The sequence below is a fragment of the Bufo bufo genome, chromosome 2, assembly GCF_905171765.1.
Source record: "Bufo bufo chromosome 2, aBufBuf1.1, whole genome shotgun sequence".
Lineage (NCBI taxonomy): Eukaryota > Metazoa > Chordata > Amphibia > Anura > Bufonidae > Bufo > Bufo bufo.
In genome coordinates this window covers 484,459,972-484,477,984 of record NC_053390.1, presented here as the reverse complement: position 1 = coordinate 484,477,984, position 18,013 = coordinate 484,459,972, and positions in this window count along the sequence as shown.

The following is an 18,013-nucleotide window of genomic DNA, read 5'->3' as shown; positions in this document are numbered from 1 at the left end:
AAGCATAGGAACTGAGAAGTGGTCTGTGGTAACCACCTGCAGAACCACTCCTTTATTGGGGGTGTCTTGCTAATTGCCTATAATTTCCACCTGTTGTCTATCCCATTTGCACAACAGCATGTGAAATTGATTGTCACTCAGTGTTGCTTCCTAAGTGGACAGTTTGATTTCACAGAAGTGTGATTGACTTGGAGTTACATTGTGTTGTTTAAGTGTTCCCTTTATTTTTTTGAGCAGTGTATATACAGTCAGGTCCATAAATATTGGGACATCGACACAATTCTAACCAGAGGCGTACATAGAAATCACTGGGCCCCATAGCAAAAATCTGAATTGGGCCCATTAACCCCGCCCACTACCCACCATGGCCCCTCCCACTTCCTGACCTGGCTCCTCCTATGCCACACCCCCATTAAATAAAAAAAAGTGAAAGGATGACACTTTACATCAAGTCTGAGGATGATAGGAGGGAGCGGAGCCATAGGAGACCCCAAAACATAGAGGGGCCCAGTGCCTGGACAGAGGATGAAACTTAAGGGAAGGAGGCAGAGCAGAGCCAGAGGAGACCCCGGGCCCCAAACATAGAGGGGCCCAGCCCCAGGCCCCAGACTGTGACTTACTTCAGGCCAGGCCCAGGCGCTACCAGCCAGGGACACAGCCGGTGCATGCATGCAGCACACTGCTCAGTCTGACAGTCACGACAGGGGAGAACTACTGTGTCAGTGACCTGGACGTGTCTGCTGGGGAGATGTCACCTCCAGCTGGGGACACGGAACCTGCAGCATCGCCGGGGCCCGGGGGGAGGGGAGGACAGCAGTGAGGGGGGGTCAGAGAGGGCAGCAGGGGGAGAACTACTGTCTCAGTGACCTGGACGTGTCTGCTGGGGAAATGTCACCTCCAGCTGGGGACACGGACCCTGCAGCATCGCCGGGGGGAGGGGAGGGGAGGACAGCAGTGGGGGGGGGGGTCAGAGAGGGCAGCAGGGGGAGAACTAGTAACATTGCCTACCTGGCACGGTGGCACCCGATCACTCAGCCGGGCCGGATGAATGGATGAGATCGCACACAGAACTACAGGAGGAGGACAGCGCAGAAGTTGCAGGGCAGGCACTAGGCAGGCACTGGTGAGGTGACGGCCGACAGCGAAGTTCGAGCCGATTCGCCCGCCCCCTTGCCCCACTGGCCAATCAGCAGCTGCCTCAACAGAGAGTTGCCTGTGCTGATTGGCCAGCGGCTCGAGCGCCACATGCAGGCTGGTTTGATCCTGATTCCGGGCACGGCAGACGGTCCGGGTCAGGAGGAGGAGGTCAGGTCACGTGACGTCTGAGACACTGAGGTCAGCGTCAGACAGAGGATCAGTCTCAGGTCAAGGGGGGGGGGGTCTGTGCGTCGAGGGCGATTGCGGAAGATTAGATAAGATGAGTTTACTTTGATGACGTTGCTGCTGCTGGGGAGAAAAGCAGCCGCAGGCATAGCCATAGCCAGCTGCAGGTAATGAGTGGGCGGGGCCAAGTAGTGTGGGCGGGGCCTTCTCTGCGCTACGGGCCCCCCAGTGCCGCGGGCCCCATAGCAGTGGCGTGGTCTGCCTCTATGGGCTGTACGCCACTGATTCTAACATTTGGCTCTATACACCACCGCAATGGATTTAAAATGAAACTAACAAGATGTGCTTTAACTGCAGACTTAACAAGTGGGAGGCACATATGCAAACTGTTGTAATTCCTACACCGTTCACCTGATTTGGATGTAAATACCCTCAAATTAAAGCGGTCAGTCTGCAGTTAAAGCACATCTTGTTCGTTTCATTTTAATTCCATTGTGGTGGTGTATAGAGCCAAAAATGTTAGAATTGTGTCCATGTCCCAATATTTATGGACCTGACTGTAGATAGTTCCATAGAAAAGGTCAGGCAGCCATAGAAAAGGTCAGGCAGCACTCCTTCATATGCAGCTGTAGTTGTGTGGGTGCCCGCGGCAGTCCCCCGATGCAGGACAGGATTAATAACAAAGAAAATCCGCAGCACTCCTTGAAGTAAAAAAATGTGCAATTTATTCACACGTCTTTTTTGACATGTGTGAATAAATTGCTAATTTTTTTTTACTTCAAGGAGTGCTGTGGATTTTCTTTGATAGAGAGAGAGAGAGAGAGAGAGAGAAAACACACCATGCCATTTTTAGGGGTTATGTCCTAGCAGGCCGCTTAGGCTTCCTTCATCGGTGGGTTACTTGCTCAGCTGCGCTATCAGTCGGGGTTCCGGAGCCAGGTGGGATGATCCCCGCACCGGTCAGGATGTCACTGACAGAAGGGGGGGCTGTGGTTCTCCTACCTTGCCTTCCATGTTAATCTCTCCCTTATTCCTCGGACGCGCAGGTACTTATCCTTCCGCAGTACCCGGCCATCTTCCATGTTAGGGTCGGCTCGGCTCAGCCTATGTTCGCTCTGCTTAGTTGCAGGTCATACCTGGCGCTCGTAAGGCTTGTCCTCCGCCAGGTTGGCACAGGTCCTGTTCACTTAAGTGAGGGATCTCTTAGACCTCTTGTTTCACGTCATCACCTAGGTCACGCTTCAGCTGATGTGATGTGGCGTACTGGGTCGCTCGGGTCTAGTTCATTGTCATCAGCTGACACGCTAAGGTCATCACTCAGGCAATGTCATTGGCTTCTGACATAACTCAGGCCACGTATCAATCATGCATTGCTACCTGAATCGCTCAGATTATCTGCCTCACAAGGCCACGTTGGTCCCTGAATCGCTCAGATCTAATGTTTTGTCTGTTCCGCTCAGATTTGGTGGTTCCTAATTCCATTCAGGCCAGGTATCAGTCATGTTTGTTGCCTGAATCGCTCAGGTGCTGGTTGTTCAATGTTACGTTTAATCCTGATTCGCTCAGGTCATATACAATTGCCTGAATCGCTCAGGTCTTCTTCTTGCAGGGTGGCGCTGGTTCCGGTTATCCCTCAGGTCAGGTAACAAGTCGTTAATTTTTGTCCGATTCGCTCAGGTGGTCTCTTTTTCTAGGGTACGCATATTCCCGAGTTTTTCGGGTCATATATCTTTCCGATTTTGGCCAGAATCACTCAGGTCATTGGTTTTACAAAGTAGTTTGTTCCTGAATCGCTCAGGTTTTATGTAATTGCCTGAATCGCTCAGGTTTTATGTAATTGCCTGAATCGCTCAGGTTTTATGTAATTGCCTGAATCGCTCAGGTTTTATGTAATTGCCTGAATCGCTCAGGTTTTATGTAATTGCCTGAATCGCTCAGGTTTTATGTAATTGCCTGAATCGCTCAGGTTTTATGTAATTGCCTGAATCGCTCAGGTTTTTAATCCCGCAGTGTCCTGTTGGTTCCTGTTTAAACCCGGTTCGTGTTTCCGCATGTATAATTACCTGAATCGCTCGGGTCATTCTTCATGCGGCACGGCATCGGTCCCTGATTCGTTCAGGTCAGGGTCATTTGTTAGTCAACCATTGCACCCAGGCTGCGTTCTGGTCTCCATTTTGCCTTGTTCCGGTTCCACCAGGTCGCGCTTGGTTGGCTTGGTTTGCCGATCCTCAGGCTCATACGATTCTCTTCCTACGTTTTTTTCTGTGCACCCCTCTCCAGATCTCGTCTCAACGCAAGCTTGTTTTGCATTTAAGCAGGGCCACAGGCCACGGAATTCCCGGTCCAGCTTCAGTCGTTTCGCAGTGCTTATTCGTTTCCGGTCATTCCACGGTGCCAGGTTCCAGGTAAGGTCAAAAACTAGGTGGCGACATGCGGTCTTCCGCTGATTAGGGTTTGTTCCTTATTCATCGCGAGCTTCCATTTCTAGGTCTCCGGTCCCGCCAGAGAAATTAGTCAGGGCTGACTATTGGTTCGGGTAGGTTTGTGATTCATTTCTATGCCACGTTTTTCCTGTTCTCTCACCGCTCTCGCCCGGTCATCCTGTCACCGCTCGTCTTTAAAAAAAATTTAAAAATTTTGTTAAAAATGGGGGTGACATTAAAATATTTGTATATATGCTTACCTCTTTCCCATGCAGACTAAAGATGTCTCAAGCGTCAGATGTGGATGACAACATGTCATTACCAGGGTCTTCGGTGTCGGGACGCGCCAGTAACCAGTCCCTTCGGAGCTGGACAATTCCTAAGCTTATCTCGGAGCTTAATAGGAGAGGAATTCATCAGCAAGGAAGGCGGAACTCTACCGTCTCCTGATGACTGAGTCAGGGGGTTCAAACGAACAGCCCTCCCTCTCTTCTATTCAGCTGTCCCTGCTGCAGCTGCAGTCCACCATCGGCAGCCTGGCCGGATCGGTGGCAGATATTCAAGCCAGAATGGGGGAGTTGGAGTCTCGGCCTCCGGTGGCGTCACTATCACCGGCTTCGCCACCCATCCCTTCCACTTCTCAGGACGCGGCTCCAGGTACGGTCTGTGCCAGCCCCCAGATCGCTCCATCGCATTTAATCTCTGAAAACTTAAAAAGGGATATCCTAGCAGGAAAGGATGTCAATCTGGCATCCATTCTCATTGCATCCCAGGACGTTTCTGAGAACAGGATCATTAATTGTGGGGAGGTGTCGGTCGTTCTCAGGGCTAAGGACGCTCGCTTGAATCGTAAGCTGCCAATTCCTGAATTTTTACTAGCATTCAGCCTGTACAGAGATACCATTTGCTCGGTACAACCGCACAGGCGTGAGGAGTTAGATTCTTATTTGTACCGCATTACTGACTTAGGTTACGAGTACGGTGGCACAAATTTTTACGACTATCACAGGTCATTCTCGGCCAAGGCAGCCGCAGCCCTCGCCCAGTTCCAGTTTATCACTGACTGGGCGAACCTCGACTTGGAGCTCTTCTGCCGGCATTTCGCCGGTTTAAGGGCTCCTACTTGTGCAGCTTGCCAGTCGATTCAACATACCGCAGACTGGTGCCCCAACCTGCCTACCCTGGCTTGGGAGGGTTCCCTTCCAGGTCTCTCTAGCGCCCAGCGGTACCAGGCCTCAACCGATAAGCTGGGTAGACCAATTTCTTATCTGGGACAGAGCCAAATCTGTAACAATTTCAATTCAGGGGGATGCGGTTTCAACAGTTGCAGAGCCTTGCATATCTGCTCCCTCTGTTTTAGGGCCCATCCGCGTTCTAGCTGCCTGAATAAACAGCACAAGACCCTATGACTAGCCGACATCAACATCGAGCTTTTAGGTGTTCTGTTGCAGGACCATCCTGATCGCCAGTTGACCCAGTTCCTACTCTCCGGATTCGAGAGGGCTTTCCACACGGGTTTCATTGCCCTCCCTCAAGTTTCCTGGGAAGAAAGGAACTTGCTGCCGGCTACTCAGGAGTCGGCTGCAGTAGATACCCTGTTGCAAGCCGAGGTCCAGAAAGGGTTCCTGTTAAGTCCGTTCCAGTCAATCCCCTTCGCAACTTGGAGGTTGAACCCGATTGGCCTGGTTACCAAGCAGTCCTCCAATAAAATGCGATTAATTTACGACTTGTCTGCTCCTCACATGTCATCCATTCCCAGCTTGAATTCTTTAATTCCATCCGAAGAATTCTCCATGAGGTACTCGTCCATCGATGAGGCCATCCAGTATATCTTGCTGGCTGGGGAAGGGGCTTGGTTGGCTAAGGCCGACATAGCGGATGCATTTAAGTTGCTCCCTTTTCTTCCCCAGCTATGGAAGTATTATGGCTTGCATTGGGCAGATGGGTATTACTTCGCCAACTGGCTCACCTTCGGATCTAAGAGCAGGCCGTGGATGTTTGATCGATTTGCGTGCGCCTTACATTGGATCCTGCTTCATCATGGGGGGTTGGACATGGTCATCCATTATCTCGATGATTTACTGATCATCGAGAGCCCCCAGGGTGAACCTACGGGTTTAGGAAGTTTGCTGCAACTATTCGCCAAGCTAGAGGTTCCCGTGGCTGCAGCAAAGACTGAGGGGCTAGGTACCAGGGTTACCTTCTTGGGCATCATCCTCGATTCTGTCCGCATGGAGGCCAGCCTCCCCATGGCAAAGCTTTTTAAGATCCAGGCCGCTGTCTCCTCTGCGGCTTTGTCCAGGGTCCTGTCCAAGCGGGAGCTCCAGCCCCTGTTAGGTTCCCTTAACTTTGCCTTCAGGATCATGCCCCAGGGCAGATCATTCACTTCTAGGCTCCTCAGCCTCCTCCCTTCAGCTCCGGATCAGGATTCCACCGTCCAATTGGACAAGCATGCTATGGCGGACCTACAAATGTGGCAATCATTTCTTTCCAGGTGGAACAGCATTTCTCTGTTTGCGCCTTCACCGGATTCCCCGACGCCGCGGCCTCTCGTGGGTTCACGGCCATATTCCATCCCCATTGGTTCGTTGTCAATTGGCTGGTGGAATTCATCTCCGACGCCGGTTCTCTGAAGTCATCCCCATTGTTAGAACTGTACCCGATAGTGGCAGCCGCTCAAGTTTGGGGTTCACTCTGGGCCAACAAGTCTGTGATTTTCATGACAGACAGTCAGGTGTTTGGTAGACGTCATCACGAAAGGGAGGGCAAAGTCCCAGAAAATCATGTCCCTCTTGCGTAAGTTAGTTTGGCTGTCCTTGCAGTTTAATTTTCATTTCTTCGCATTTCACATCCAGGGGGCAAAGAATGTTGCGGCTGATGCATTATCTTGCTTTAATTACGCCATCTTTTTTCAGGAACTACCAGATGCAGACCCTGTCGGTACTTCAGCTCCGCCATTCAGCTCCCTCCTGTTGGACTAGGGTCCCTGCACGGATCTTAGTTCAGCATTATTTAGCAGCCAATACTGCCAGGAACTACAGTGCAGGATTTAAGGTCTTTCGTCAGTTTGTAGACACCCATCCACAGGGGGACTTGGACGAAATCATTTTTCTCATGGCATTCATAGCTCATTGTCATTCTCACCGCCACCTATCAAGCTGTATCTGGCGTGAATCCAGCACCATCGGATGCTCAGTGACCACTCTGGCAAGTCCATTTTGGCTAATCAGGCCATTAAAGCTACTCTTAGGGGTATTCAAAAGGATAGCGCGGGGGTTCAGGTTCGCAGGCAACCGGTCTCAAGCGAGCTGTTTCGCAAGTTGTCTTTAGCCCTGGACAGTCTTCCTTTTGGGCACTCGGCCAGCATCACCACCAAAGCGGCCATGTACCTCGGGTTCTATGGGTTCCTTAGACCTGGGGAGTTCACCTGCGGCTCGTTCAGCTGTACCACCCTCCTCAAGTGGCATTTTGTCTGGCACGATAACCACTTAACGCTGTCCATTCCATCCACCAAAACTAACCAGGCAGGTCCTCCCACAGAAGTTGAGTTTTTTCCCACGTCCAATTGCTGGTGTCCTGTCAAAGTTCTCAAGGAACTTATAGCCTTACCCCAGTCAGCTGCCTTAGACGGCCCGTTGCTCCCGTTGGATTGCAGGCCCCTTTCTTCAGCCCGTTTCATCACTAACATACGCACACTAGCGGCAGTTTTGGGATACAATCCTAGCTTAATTTCCGGGCACTCCTTCCGGATAGGAGCAGCTTCCAGGCATCCGGTTACGGCTCATGTGATCCGTAAGATGGGTCGCTGGCGGTCGTCATGTTACGCGAGATATATTCCTAATCCCCAGGTCGAAATATCTAGAGCCTTTTGTTCTTTAGCTTTGTAGGTTTTATTTTGCTCAATAAACTATTGCACCCTCCACAGTGCCGGTCGTCATTATTTTGCCCACGTATTTAGGCCTTACCTCGTCCCTGGCTCCGGGCACACTCCAGCCAGACAGGTCGGGGCAGTATGTAGGCATGCCTCTTCTGTCCCACGCTCAGCTCTTACCACAAATATATATATACACATACACATATACATGGGTCTGAATGGGCAGCAATAAGTCCACCTACACATATATTATATACATAGAGATGTATGCTGACAAGGGGGCATACATACATCTCTATGTATACACCTACCACCTGGACTGGCCCATGCAAAAGGGCCAATATATATGCATATATGTAAGGGCATATATACATATATATTTAAATCCAACACTTCCCTCAACAGGTATGGTAAAAAATGTCTGAATGCCCATATGCAGCACGACTCCCCAAAACTTCATCATCTCTGCTGCACTTACTGGGGTCCAACCTAGGTATGCCGATGTAGGGTTCTGATCAATGAATTGTTGGGTGTGGAAATTAGTTTGGGCCACCATTAAATTTACTAAATCTTCAGAGAAATTTTAAAAAATCTAGTTCAGTGAAGCCCGCACAGTCTATCTGTATTCCGGAGCTGTCCTCAACATCCGGAATTTGGTGCTGATAATCGTCGGGTCCATATGGGCTCACTCTGGGGGGCTGCCTAAGCTGTTGTTCTTGGGCACCTTCTAGACGGTCCATCAGCGGATGATGATGATATAGATGATGATGATGATGATATAGATGATGATGATATAGATGATGATGATATAGAGGAGTAGAGGAAAGTGGCATCCTTTTCTCCCTCGCTGTCAGACTCTGTATCAGAGGCAAGCATGGCATCTTAAGCTGAGTATACTCGTTGCGATGGACGAGCTATTTTTATTTTATTGGGGTGTGACTAGAGTTGAGCGGACACCTGGATGTTCGGGTTCAGCCGAACTTTGGAAAAAAGTTCGAGTTCAGCACCCGAACTTGACCCTGAACCCCATTGAAGTCAATGGGGACCCGAACTTTTGAGAACTAAAATGGCTGTAAAAATGTCATGGAAAGGGCTAGAGGGCTGCAAATGGCATCAAAATGTGGTTAAGAGCATGGCAAGTGCTCTGCAAACAAATGTGGATAGGGAAATGACTTTAACAAAATATGTGAAGATAAAAAATAATGATCTTGATCTAGGAGGACGAGGTCCATATGAGTAGGAGGTTGAGGAGGCGGTGTACGTGGAAGCGGCGGTGGAGGAAGTAGCCTACACTGCTTTTTGGTTTTAAATTTATTTTTATTTTTTTAAATTAGGGTACACCCCAAAACATTGGGAAAAATAACCTGTGATAACCCCTTGCAGTCATGCTAAACACACGTTCAGACAATACACTGGCTGCAGGGCAGGCCAGCACCTCCAAGGGGTAAAGGGCAAGCTAAGGCCATGTGCCCAATTTGGAGACCCAGAAGTTGCAGGGGCTGACCCCTGTCAGTTCGTGTAGGCGTGTGCAAACTTACTGCCCCACCATGTCGCACGTCCCCGTGATGTTTACGATCCAATTTGATATCTGCTCTATCAACTTTCGATGTTCTTTTCTGCGCCTACCATGGTGATCACGGGTGGCGGGGAATCAAGGGAGGATTAATTTTTTTTTAATTAAAAATGATAGAGTTTGAATTATGGGACAAATGATTAAAGGTCTTCTGTCACCCCACTAAAGTGATTATTTTTTTTTGGGGCTAGTTAAATTAGTTATATAGCGATATATGAAAATATAATTGTGTTACTTACATTGATCCAGCAGTTTATTCAAAAAACGAAGTTTTATCATATGCAAATTCGGTCTCTACCAGCAAGTAGGGCGGCTACTTGCTGGTAGCTGCTGCAGAAATCCGCCCCCTCCTCTTGTTGATTGACAGGGCCAGCCGGGATCTCCTCCTCCGGCCGGCCCTGTCGGCATTTAAAAAATCGCGCGCCTGTGTTGATTCGGCGCAGGCGCTCTGAGATGAGGCGGCTCGTCTCCTCAGAACTCCCTCAGTGCGCCTGCGCCGATGACATCACCGAAATAGAAGACGTCATCGGCGCAGGCGCACTGAGGGAGTTCTGAGGAGACGAGCCTCCTCATCTCAGAGCGCCTGCGCCGAATCAACACAGGCGCGATTTTTGAAATGCCGACAGGGCCGGCCGGAGGAGGAGATCCCGGCTGGCCCTGTCAATCAACAAGAGGAGGGGGCGGATTTCTGCAGCAGCTACCAGCAAGTAGCCGCCCTACTTGCTGGTAGAGACCGAATTTGCATATGATAAAACTTTGTTTTTTGAATAAACTGCTGGATCAATATAAGTAACACAATTATATTTTCATATATCGCTATATAACTAATTTAACTAGCCCCAAAAAAAAAATCACTTTAGTGGGGTGACAGAAGCCCTTTAAAGCATAAAAGTGTGACAACTTTTTAAAGTTTAATCATTGAATTTATTAAATGTTATTCCCTGTCAACTATGCAGAGCAGGGGTTTCTATCCGGCAAAAATTGAAAAATGTCACCTGACAAAGTAATTGACAATTTATTTTAATTTATGTTCCTGTCACCTATGTAGAGGTGCCTCAGTGACATCCACCATCCATTTGGATATAGTCTCTATCAACTTTCGATGTTCTTTTTAGAGCCTACCATGTTGATCACGGTTATCGGCGAATCAGGGTTCCACGCCGGAGTGGGAGCGTGAGAAAGAGACCAAATTTAAGGGAGATAAATTTATTTAAAAAATTTGGGATCGAGCGGAAATGTGGGACAAATTACAGAAGCCTAAATGTGGGCCAAAAGAGTCAAGCGGAAATGTGGTACAACTTGTTTAGGTTTAAGCATTGAATCAAAGGAGGTGGCGCGCATCAATTAAAGAAGCATTTCAGAAATTTTATTCCCTGTCACCTATGCAGAGCAGGGGTTTATTCGCTTCTAAAATTGTATAATGTCAACCCAAGAATGTAACAGAAAAATTACAGAAATGTATTAACCTGTCTACTTGGTAGAGCAGGGGTCTATGACAGAAAAAAGTTTTGTCACCTGAAAATGTAAAAGAAAAATTATTGAAATTTATTAAGCTGTCAACTAGGTAGAGGAGGGGTATATTACACCCAAAAACTGGTGAATTTGACCCTAAAATGTAACTGACAAAGTAGTGAAATGACATAAAATAAAATACGTACAAAAATAAAATAAAAATTGATTTATGAGGTGGAGTTCCATATGGAGTAGGAGTTTGAGGAGGCGGTGTAAGCGGCGGTGGAGGAGGACGAGGTAGCCAACACAGGTTTTTGGTTTTAATTTAATTTTTTAAAATTAGGGTATACTCCAAAAGAGTGGGAAATATCCAAAATACAAGAATGAGCAATTGCGCTGCAGTATACAATGGCTGGTTAGTGCCGGTATACATGTCTATTCTGCACAAGGTACGGACAAGTCCTGTGTGATCCATGCCTGGTTCATTTTAATGAATGTGAGCTTGTCCACATTGGCTGTGGACAGGCGGCTGTGCTTGTCTGTGATGACGCCCCCCTGCGGTGCTAAACACACGTTCAGATAATACACTGGCTTCAGGGCAGGCCAGCACCTCCAAGGCGTAAAGGGCAAGCTCAGGCCATGTTCCCAATTTGGAGACCCAGAAGTTGAAGGGGGCAGACCCGTCATTCAGTACGTGGAGGCGTGTGCTCACATACTGCTCCACCATGTTGGTGAAATGCTGCCTCCTGCTAAGACGTTCCATATCAGCTGGTGGTGCTGGTTGTTGTGGCGTGCTGACAAAGCTTTTCCACATTTCGGCCATGCTAACCCTGCCTTATGAGGTGCTGGTGGTGCCCCAGCTGCGTTGGCGACCACTTCCTCGTCCTTTGCCTTGTGCTTCCACTGTGCCTCTCCTGTCAGGTGGGAATGCCACCAGCAGCGTGTCTACCAGCGTGCGCTGGTACTCACGCATCTTACGATCACGCTCCAGTGAGGGAATTAAGGACAGTACGTTGTACTTGTAACGGGGATCCAGCAGCGTGGCCACCAAGTAATCAGCACAAGTTAGAATGTGGGCAACTCGGCGGTAGTTGCGGAGACACTGCAGCATGTAATCGCTCATGTGTGCCAGGCTGCCCAGAGGCAACGAAAAGCTGTCCTCTGTGGGAGGTGTATCGTCTGTGTCCTCTGTACCCCCCCAATCCACGCACCAGTGATGGCCATGAGCTGGTCTGGGTGACACCATGGCTCCTCTTCCTCGACAATTGTGTACCTGGCGTTTGTGGGTGCAGGAACCCACCCTCGGAGCCACTTGTGAATGACTGGCCGGAAACCCTACGAAATGATCCCTCTTCCTCCTCCTCTTCCTCAACAATTGTGTACCTGGCGTTTGTGGGTGCAGTAACCCACCCTCGGAGCCACTTGTGAATGACTGGCCGGAAACCCTACGAAATGATCCCTCTTCCTCCTCCTCCTCCTGTGCCACATCCTCTTCCATCATCGCCAGGAGTGTTCTTTGAAGGTGGCATAGTAACGCTGATAACTGCGTTATCAGCACTGGCCATGTTGGTGGAGTACTCGAAACAGCGCAACAAGGAACACAGGTCTCGCATGGAGGCCAAGTCATTGGTGGTGAAGTGGTGCTGTTCCGCCGAGCGACTCACCCGTGCGTGTTGCAGCTGAAACTCCACTATCGCCTGCTGCTGCTCGCACAGTCTGGCCAGCATGTGCAAGGTGGAGTTCCAACTTGTGGGCACGTCACATATGAGGCGGTGAGCGGGAAGGCCGAAGTTACGCTGCAGTGCTGACAGACGAGCAGCAGCAGGATGAGAACTCCAAAAGCGCGCACAGGCGGACCACACTTTATGCAGCAGCTCTGACATATCGGGGTAATTTTTAAGGAATCTCTGCACCACCAAATTCAGCACATGCACCAGGCAAGGGATGTGCGTCAAACCGGCTAGTCCCAGAGCTTCTACGAGATTTCGCCCATTATCGCACACCACCAGGCCGGGCTTGAGGCTCACTGGCACCAACCACTCATCGGTCTGTTGTTCAAGCCCTGTCCACATCTCCTGCGCTGTGTGGGGTTTGTCCCCCAAACAGATAAGTTTTAAAACAGCCTGCTGTCGTTTACCCCTAGCTGTGCTGAAGTTGGTGGTGAAGGTGTTACGCTGACCGGATGAGGAAGCAACAGGAGGCAAACTGAAGTGCCCTGCAATCCTTGGTGGTGGAAGGACATGTGCCAAACTGCTATCCGCCTCAGGCCCAGCCGCCACTGCATTTACCCAGTATGCTGTTATGGAGATATAACGTCCCTGACAGTGCTTACTGGTCCACGTATCCGTAGTAAGGTGCACCTTGCCACAGATGGTGTTGTGCAGTGCACACCTGATTTTGTCCCCCACTTGGTTGTGCAGGGAAGGGATGGCTCGCCTGGAAAAGTAGTGGCGGCTGGGCACGATGTACTGTGGGACTGCCACCGCCATAAGGCCTTTAAAACTATCCGTCTCCACCAGACATTGTGACAGCATTTCAAAGGTCAGTAATTTTGAAATGCTGGCATTCAGGGCTATTGATCGCGGGTGGGTAGGTAAGGGGGGTACTTCCGCTTCCTCTCCAGCGTTTGGGAGATAGAGAGCTGAACACATCAGTGGGACATTGTGGAGATACTTGGTGACCCAGGTGGTGGTGTTGGAAGATCCTCTGTTTGCAGGGTGGCAGGTGGCACTGTCACTCCAGAGGTGGATGAAGAGGCCGAGACTGCAGCAGAAGAGGAAGCAGGAGGAGCCAGAGACCTTTCTTGGTTTTTGAGGCGTCTACTCCACTGCAGCTCGTGCTTAGCACTTAAATGCCTGGTCATGCAGGTTGAGAACGTTTATGCCTCTCTTCAGGCTCTGATTGCACAGCGTGCAAACCACTCGTATCTTGTTGTCAGCACATTGTCTAAAGAACTGCCACGCCAGGGAACTCCTTGAAAGCTGTCTTTGGTGTGCTCGGTCCCTTGCTGCAGTGGGCAGTGGCAGGCGTACTGTCTAGAGCATGGCCGCTCCGCTTTTGCACCCTGCTCCTTTTTCTGCTGTGCTGGTGGCTCTGTGCGACGACCGCCACTTCCTCAGAACTACATAAGTCACTCGCATGACCTTGATTCCATGTGGGGTCGAGGACCTAATCGTCCTCAACATCATCTTCCACTCGGTCTTTACCCCTGCCTTCCTTGTCGGTCTGCACACTTTCGAAAGCCCCAGCAGTTGGCACCTGTGTTTCGTCGTCATCCGAGACGTGCTGCGATGGTCTTCCCATGTACTCATCTTGAAAGATAAGTGGTTGGGCATCAGTGCACGCAATCTCTTCCACTTCTGGGGGAGGGCTAAGTGGATGGCCCTGGGAAACCCTGCTAAGAGTCATCAATAAGCAGAAGAAACTGCTGCATGACTTGGGGCTCAGACTGCTTGGCTGATTTGCAAGGGGGTGAGGTGAAAGACTGATGGACATCGGCTGCAGGTGCCAACTCTGATCTTTCAGCAGGAGACTGGGTAGGAGACAATTTGAAGGAACTGGAGGCACTGTCAGCAACCCAATCTACTAGCACCTGTACTTGTTTAGGCCTCACCATTCGTAGAGCCGCATTAGGCCCGACCAAATATCGCTGCAGGTTCTGTCGCCTACTTGCACCTGAGGCAGGGTTTTCACTTGTGCGTGTAGCTGGCACAGATCGACCACGTCCTCTCCCTGCAATAGGAGCTCCATCAGCAGCACCATGACCTGGGCCCCGTCCCTTATTTGACACTCTCTTGCCCTAAATGGGTGTTTAATTGTAGAATAGAACGACAGTATGTACAAGGTGTATCTCACACTTCCTGAACAAGACTAGGCCTCAATTAGATTTGTTTGCCCAAAATGGCTGTATTTCAAATACCTGAATCAAACCCCTGTGTTTAAAGGGTGTATCTCACATGCCCTGAAACAGACTAGGCCTCCTTTTAATTTTGTTTGCCCAAAATGGCTGTATTTCAAATACCTGAATAGAACCCATGTATATACATGGTGTATCTCACACGCCCTGATCCACACTAGGCCGCAATTACATTTGTTTGGCCAACATGACTGTATTTCAAATACCTGAATAGAAGCCCTGTATTTAAAGGGTGTATTAAACACGCCCTGATCCACACTAGGCCGATATCAAAGAATAGTGCCCAAAATGGCTTTATTTCAAATAACTGAATAGAAGGTATGTAAAGGCGGTATCTCGCAATGACAAATGCTGCAAAGGCTGCCAACTAATTTTTTTTTGCCCAAACAGCAGTATACAGTTGCAAGAAAAAGTATGTGAACCCTTTGGAATGATATGGATTTATGCACAAATTGGTCATAAAATGTGATCTGATCTTCATCCAAGTCACAGCAATAGACAATCACAGTCTGCTTAAACTAATAAAACACACAGAATTAAATGTTACCATGTTTTTATTGAACACACCATGTAAACATTCACAGTGCAGGTGGAAAAAGTATGTTGACCCCTAGACTAATGACCTCTCCAAGATCTAATTGGATTGAGGTGTCAGCCAACTGGCGTCCAATCAATGAGATGAGATTGGAGGTGTTGGTTACAGCTGCCTTGCCCTATGAAAACACACACCAGTTCTGGATTTGCTTTTTATATGAAGCATTGCCTGATATGAATGATGCCTCACACAAAAGAGCTCTCATAAGACGTACGATTTAAGAATTGTTGACTTGCATAAAGCTGGAAAGGGTTATAAAAGTATCTCCAAAAGCCTTGCTGTTCATCAGTCCACGGTAAGACAAATTGTCTATAAATGGAGAAAGTTCAGCACTGCTGCTACTCTCCCTAGGAGTGGCCGTCCTGTAAAGATGACTGCAAGAGCACAGCGCAGACTGCTCAATGAGGCGAAGAAGAATTCTAGTGTCAGCTAAAGACTTACAAAAGTCTCTGACATATACTAACATCGCTGTTAGCGAATCTGCTATACGTAAAACACTAAACAAGATTTTTTTACTACAATTTGCATGACGGTACTTCACTATTGGATGCAATTTTGGTGTTCCAGAGAAGCCTGGAAAGGAGAGGAGGAGAGGCTTTGACTGGCCTGTTTGCTTCCCCATGTCCGTGATTATCTTGCTGGCTTCGATTTTGGATTTTCTGTGACTTCTGAGGCAGCGCGGTCCAATCAAAAGAAACGCTTTCACCAGTGTGAACTGTACCCACTTCACCATTGGGACCTGCGACGCCACTAAGCAACGTACTTTTTTGAGGCTTATTTATTATTTATAAACTAAACAAGAATGGATTTCATGGGAGGATACCACAGAGGAAGCCACTGCTGTCGAAAAAAAACATTGCTGCACGCTTACAGTTTGCACAAGAGCACCTGGATGTTCCTCAGCAGTACTGGCAAAATATTCTGTGGACAGATGAAACCAAAGTTGAGTTGTTTGGAAGAAAGAGGCACAATGCACCAACATCAAAACCTCATCCCAACTGTGAAGTATGGTGGTGTGGGCATCATGGATTGGGGCTGCTTTGCTGCGTCAGGGCCTGGACGGATTGCTATCGTCAAAGGAAGACGTTTTGCAGGAGAACTTAAGGCCATCTGTCCACCAGCTGAAGCTCAACAGAAGATGGGTGTTGCAACAGGACAACGACCCAAAGCATAGAAGTAAATCAACAACAGAATGGCTTAAACAGAAGAAAATACACCTTCTGGAGTGGCCCAGTCAGTGTGCTGACTTCAACCCGATTGAGATGCTGTGGCATGACCTCAAGAAAGCGATTCACACCAGACATGTCAAGAATATTGCTGAACTGAAACAGTTCTGTAAAGAGGAATGGTCAAGAATTATTCCTGACCGTTGTGCACGTCTGATCTGCAACTACAGGAAACGTTTGGTTGAAGTTATTGCTGCCAAAGGAGGTTTAACCAGTTATTAAATTCAAGGGTTCACATACTTTTTCCACCTGCACTGTGAATGTTTACATGGCGTTTTCAATAAAAAGATGGTAACATTTAATTCTTTATATGTTATTAGTTTAAGCAGACTGTGATTGTATATTGTTGTGACTTAGATAAAGATCAGATCACATTTTATGACCGATTTGTGCATAAATCCATATAATTTCATAGGCTTCACATACTTTTTCTTGCAACTGTATAACCCTTGGATTTTACACGTGCTGATGCTGCAAGGCCAGAAAAATTGTGGAATCTGGCAAAACAGTGTTTTTAAAAACCCAGAAAATGATGGCTGTATTTCTAGCTTAAATTGCAGACTGACCTAAGCCTTCAAATGCACCAGATGTTGTAAACTGGCCAAAAATTTTTTTTTTTTTTTTTTTTTTACAAACAGATTATTTGTGCTGTTTTTAAAGCTTGGTTTCTATGTCCCAAAAGCTCAGATGCAGTGCCGGTGCACTGAGCTTGCATAACATGGCCGCCGCCACCACCCACCTAACTGACTTATAAAAGTAAAAATGTTTTCAGTCACTGAACTCAGGGCAGATTAAAAAAAATTGTGCCCTGCACCCACACAACACAATGTATGTAGATCGCTGAGTTAGATTCACGTTTTGAGCAAATATTCTCTCCTATTATCTCCCTGAAAACATCATCAGCATCCTATCCCTACACTAAGCACAGCAGAGTGACGTGCAGCGCTACGTGACTCCATCTTAAATAGAGGCTGGGTCACATGCTGCACTGGTTAATCACAGCCATGCCATTAGTAGGCATGGCTGTGATGGCTTCTAAGGTCACACAGTTAAATGCTTGTTGAATCACCGAACCCGAACTTTTACTGAAATGTTCGGGTTTCCTAAAATCCTAAAGTTCGGTACGAACCCGAACTTTACAGTTCGGGTTTGCTCAACCCTAGGTGTGACGTGTGAAATGTGTAAACCTTGATTTAGTGTGAGGGGTGTGTATGTTGTGTTTTCACATGTGAAGGGGCTTGTAATAAATTTAAAAATGTAGAGAAAAAAAGAAAAAAAGCAGGATGCCCGCATAAAGATGTTGCGTGTGTTCAAAAATCTACACTAACACTACCTAGCTAAAATTTTATTCTATATAGAAAATGGATGTTTCTGATCAGCGCTCAGCAGGTGCAGGATGCAGGCACACACAGATTTTGTGTGTGCAAAAATCTACATTAAGGCTACTTTCACACTAGCGTTCGGGGCTCCGCTTGTGAGTTCCGTTTGAAGGGGCTCACAAGCGGCCCCGAACGGATCCGTCCAGCCCCAATGCATTCTGAATGGATGCGGATCCGCTCAGAATGCATCAGTCTGGCTCCGTTTGTCCTCTGCTCCGCTCAGCAGGCGGACACCTGAACGCAGCTTGCAGC